The following is a 6,130-nucleotide window of genomic DNA, read 5'->3' on the forward strand; positions in this document are numbered from 1 at the left end:
TCCCAATTTTATCCTTGTAGAAAAAGTGTGAGTGTTATTGGCCCCTGAAGGACAACCAACCTCTTGAGATGGGCTGTGGTATCGTGGTCTCTCTGACCAATATGTTGGCCTTCCCTGACTTCACTGTCAGGAGAATGAAAGTCAATCAAGTCAGTTTGTTTACAGTTTGGAATGTACTGTGTACACAAACGCCCACGCATTTAGTGAAGTGAAGCCTTTAACTGTTGATAAAGTAGAAAGCATAATAATATTGCAAGCATTATGCATGTACCACTGTTATACAGAGTTCCAAACAACCATTGATAAATACTGTAAACTCCACCCCCTATAGCCCACCCTAGGCTCGTCCCCTGTGTTTGAGGTGACCCTGTTCCACTACACCTCCTGGCCAGACCACGGTGTCCCCTCCAGTGGCATGTCCCTCATCTACTTCACCCGAGCTGTTCGTAAGACACACCCCCAGGATGATCCCCGCCCACTCCTCGTACACTGCAGCGCTGGTGTTGGACGAACTGGAACGTTCATTGTCTTGGATACGATGTTAGATCGTATGGAGCAGGACGGGATGATACATATCTACGATTGTGTTACTCATATTCGGAAACAGAGGGTGCTCCTCGTACAGACTCTGGTATGCTTTGACTCTGTGCATGTGTGTGCATACTAGCCTCAATCCCAGGCCGCACTTCTTCTGAGTAGAAGCCTGTGAAGGAAGCTATATAATTATGTGCATACATGCAGTTATGGTGCATTGAAGTAATTTAGTTACAGATTGTACAGTGCTTGCACGACATTTAATGTATAATAATATGCAAATAAGTTATGTATTGCTATGTTAGCACTGGTTATCACAATTTACTGCCCAATGTGATAAATATTCTGTAAACAGTCAGTCAGTATAACCACCCCCTTCCTCCAGTCCCAGTACATCTTCCTGCATGATGCCCTCAGGGAGCTCATAGTTTGTGGAGAGACAGAGATACCAGCACATGCTCTCATGACAACCGTCAACCAGCTCAAAGAACCAGCTGCTGCTGATGAGGAGATAGACATAGCTCAGTCTTGGGTAGAGGAGGACACACCCACTGGCTTCCAGCAACAGTTCAAGGTAGGCTAATCATTCGTTGTTCTTGCCACAATATTAATGTACTTACATTACCTCATTCTTGAGATATCACTTTGTGTATTATTGCTATGCTCAAGCCTGTGTATTTTGTGGCTAAATGGCATTAATAATTATTGTATAATACATTTTTGGGGAAGTCAACTTGGGCTATACTGGTAAATGTACCCAGATTTTGAGTGAGTGTTCTGTGCCTGACGGGACAGAGGACTACTACAGCTCTCAGAATGAGGAGAATGAAGACAAGAACAGATACTCTCAGATTCTGCCAAGTAAACTAAAATTAACTCCACAAATCAACTCCACATGCACATGGCGTCCTGCAAACGTTATGCAGCGTTGTAGTCAAACTTGCATATTTTTAGCTTTAAGATTTCATTTTTCATTTTCAGATGAGATGCATCGAGTCAAGCTTCGATTCTCACCTTCTGGTTCTAACTACATCAATGCCAGCTACATTCATGTGAGGAAGCTAAACAGTACCGCCCACACACTATTTCTTCACTGTTCATGTGCTACTTCTTGTCCAGGGCTACCAATGCACTATGTATTTCTCTAGCGACTTTTTATGTGATTTAATACTTTAATTGTGAAGTGTTTCTCCCAACAATAATCCACTACTCTCTTGTCCAGGGCTACCAACAGAGGCGAGGGTACATAGCCACTCAAGGTCCCCTGGAGCACACCACTGGAGACTTGTGGAGGATGGTGGTGGAGAATGAGTGCAGCTGTATCGTCATGCTCTGTACCCTCAGGGAGGGGGAGGAGGTGTGTTGTATTTATGTATATTTTTGTTTATGCTTTCATTTTTAACTTGCATTTAGAAAGTGAATATTTGCACATAAACAGTTTTAACAAAACTTTTTATGCAGCAAAAAGTACAATGTATACATAACCCTAAACCTCCTATAGCTCTTATTGAACAGTATATGCACTATACTGTATCTTCACTTATTTTCTTTCTTCTTCAACAGAAGGTGTGCCATCGCTACTGGCCCAAGTTCCAAGGAGAGGCAAGCACTTATGGTGACTTCACTGTCACTCAGCAAACATTCGATGCTTATGGTGACTACGTTGTCAGGAAGCTATCTGTTGCCATGGCAGCCTCCGATGAGCCCCCCTCTGTAGTGACACAGTTCCATTTCACCCGCTGGACCGAGAAGGATCCCCCACAGAGCCCTGCCACTATATTGGACGTTGTGCAGGAGGTGAATGCTGTTCAGATGGCCTCAGGCAACAAGCCCATTGTTGTCATGTGCAAGTAAGTGATCGAGTGTGTGTGTGTATGTATGCTTTGATGGTACAGCCTGTTATGTATACTTATGCATTAAAATAAACAAGTATCTCAATGTCTCACTACCCCCCCCCCAACACACACACACACACACACAGCAACTTATATATTAAAGTAAACAATGTCTCACTACCCACACTTAATACCTTACTACCATACACATGCAGCAATGGGATTGGTCGTACTGGAGTGTTCATCACCCTGCATGCTCAACTGGAGCGACTCAAGATTGAGGGTGTGGTCGATCTGTTCCAGTTCATCAAATTTGCTCGCAAACAAAGGGAGGGACTCGTTAGCAGTCCTGTAAGTCATTAACAATACAAGTCTATTGGAAGCTACATTCTACTTATCCATTCTATGCTGTATAGATCCAATGTTTAGCTACTGCGTTTATTTTGATAAAAGTGTGTGTGTGCTTTCAGCTTTGTACAATATTATCTTTCAATATGAAGTAATTACCGTACGTATATCCACCCACTGTGCAGGAGATGTATGCTTTCTGTCACGAGGCACTGGCTGACTATGTGGACAGTTTTGAAACTTATGCCAACTTCAAAGAACTGGTTTAATATACAGTAACTCTCAAAAACATTTGATTTTAGATATTATTGCTGCTTGTAGAGTTTTTATATTTGTAGTACAGACTCAGATTATACCAATAGCAAAACTGTGTATGTGTTTACCATTGACTTTTATGTTACTGAATTATTGCACTTGCTGGGGTGATGTGTGTTCCTAACCGATGTTACTGACTCATAATGTGTTATCCAATTCTCCTCACCTCCAGCAGCGTGGTTGGCATAACGATGAGATCAATGCTCGTATTGAGCGTATTGAGGCTGACTCTAGTGGAGTGGAGGAGGACGAGGGACTCTACGCCACCTACGCCATGCTACACACCTATCGCAATTAGTGAGTGGGTACTGTGTATATCTGTACGTCTAGAATCACGAACTAGAAATAATATTTAACACTTGCTTAGGTAATCAGATTGTTGGATTGGACAATCGCACACTGGAATTAATCCTTACTCCATTACTTTTAGTTTAGCACGTACAAAAAGCATACATGCATGGATGGTAGCAATTGTGAAGTATAATTATAGTGCATGGAGTTGGATGTGCTTGGAGCTTTATAGTACTGCCATAGATATTTGGTACCGCAGGTATTACCATTATAAGTATTCAGTTTCCATGATACATTGTAACTGAATCTATGCTAAAAGTCTCTTTGTGTTGAGTTCGGCCTCGGAAGTTATGTGGTCAATTATGGCTTCATTTATACTTTATGTGGTTGACAAGTATGCCAGAAACTTCTGCATGGAAAATGTTACCTTTTATAGCTGGTTTGAGCTCATCAGTTCTAATAAAACCATGCAATGATATATGAATTTCAGTGAAGTATGACAAAGTTATGACAATTTTATGAAGGTCAAACTCAACTCAAATTTACTGTTAGTAAGAGCTTGCATGAGCAGATGTTGCATGTTGTCTTCACTGCATCACATGATGTACATTGTCTTCTGCAAAAACATTTATGTGTGTGCCTTTACTTGTATAAACTTTCATTGTCTGACCTCTTATCCGACTACCAGCAGATATCCCAGGAGCTGAGGAGCATTGTGTGAAAAGACCACCCCCTCTGAGAGAGGACGACCCTCAGAGAGTGGGAGGGGCTATCCCTGCTACCACCACTACCCCATAAGTACGTACATGTGTGTGAGGTGGTACTGAGAAAGTTGAAAGCTGTAGCTATACGTGTATAGTTGTAGCCTCGACTCCATAATTGGCTACATGTAACAGTATGCTACTTTGAGTGTATGGTGCACGTACGTACATGTACAGCATTTGTGCTGTACTGTGACATTGCTGTTATGGGTACATCCTATAGAGCCTGTACATACTGTTGTGTATGAATGACAGTGATTGCTCTGTCCCCCCTGCAATCTCAACAGCTGATCAGCTACAAGGATCTGAAGGTGTCACGTGACTTGTCGAACTTTTTAGAGTCAGCCTGGATGAACCCAAGCATCTCGCGATCGTGAGTCAACCAACATCTATCTTGAGTGAACTTAACTATTCTGTCAGTATAACGATCCCCAATTGAGATTGTTATCTCGCACCCCCTCACTACCCATGTGTAAACATTGCTTTCAGTTTAGTGTATAGTCTCATTGCTATTATGTGCAATGGGTCTTTGCTTTTCTTCAAAGAGTATTATAGCCTGTGCATGAGTAGTGTGTGCTTGCTTTCAATCTGATAGAGTGCTTTAGTGTTTACTGTGAACATTATACCTGTTGTGTTGTCCTGAGGCAATGTTTGTGCACCTGTGTGACTTACCATTATAATAGCCTAGGGCTATGATAATTCAAGAACTCTAGCAAATGGTGCATGTTGCCTTTGTTCCATTAGTCAATCTGTTCACTGTGTACAGTGGGCTATCTCAACAAGTGCCTTCTGCTGGGACTTTAATGAGAGTTTGTTCACATGCAGTCAATCCCTCCTTTGTTGACTACTAGCTTTTGCCATGCCTGAAAATATTTACTATTGTAAATAAGTGCTGTCACTCGTGCCTTGCAGGCACTCGTGCAGTTACTGGCACAGACTCGTGATAATCTTCAGTATCCATAGGATAATGTCATAGTAATTCGATAAGTGTATCTCATTATCTAATGACCACAATTATTACCTCGAGTCAGTCATAGTGTGAGAAGGTGACCTACTTTAACTCTATTGCCTTAGCTTTCATTATGATCTGCACTGACTATTATAGGAGAAGCCACTAGAAGAAGCCACTACTGGTTTTGAAACCGTTTTATCAATTCTCTGCGTTTATATACGCAACCCAGATATCTAAATATCGCCCACAAAATGCTGAGTGGTTAATCTCTTCCGGTTTGTTTTGTGCAGTCCCTGTATTGTTTGACAGTTGTAGGGCTCATTCATGTGCAGTCAAACGAGCTAGCTTATACGTGTCTTTGTGTAAGGCTGCATGACGGTTGTAGTTCTGGTAATTGCTGCTGTTAGGAGCAGTTTAAAGAAAGTGCTATTTCTCGTAAGTATTGTGTACCTTTGCACTGGCCCAAGTTTCTGTAGTCTTTTGTCATCACTCACTGGTAAACCCAATGGGATCTTCCTGGTTCGACCCAAGAGTAATGTGGATCGAGAAGTCCTCAACTTTCTTAGCACTTTCTTTAAACACAAACACCATCGACAGGTATAGCCTCTAGCTTGCTGTGGTGTTTCTGTATAGACTGGATTAAGAATAAAAGCACTGCATGTGGCCTGCAGTATATAGTATATTTATAAAAATTCCGTCAATGCAACTTGATGCACTATACATGCAAATTTACAATATGATGTATACTACGGTAGCCGAGAAGGGTCCCCCACCTCCGCCTACCACCACAATGAACCGCGCGCGCAGAGGTTTTGTTAACTGCGCGCGGTAGGAGACACACAACGCGCGCGGTTAAACAAAGATGACCGCCAACAAATGTTCAGTGTACAAGGTCAAAGGTAAATGAAGATGTCTGCGTTATAATTAACGCAAGGTGTTCCAACCTCCACGCGCGGTTCATTGTGGCGGTAGGTGGAGGCAGGTGACCCTTCTCGGCCACCGTAATTTACTTATTTTCTCCTTTCAAATTCTGCGCGGTTTATAGTTGTGTACTACAATTTTAAAGTGTCATTCATACATTACTCCCCCATGCA

Source organism: Halichondria panicea, chromosome 4 (genome assembly GCF_963675165.1).
Source record: "Halichondria panicea chromosome 4, odHalPani1.1, whole genome shotgun sequence".
NCBI classification, from domain to species: Eukaryota; Metazoa; Porifera; class Demospongiae; order Suberitida; family Halichondriidae; genus Halichondria; species Halichondria panicea.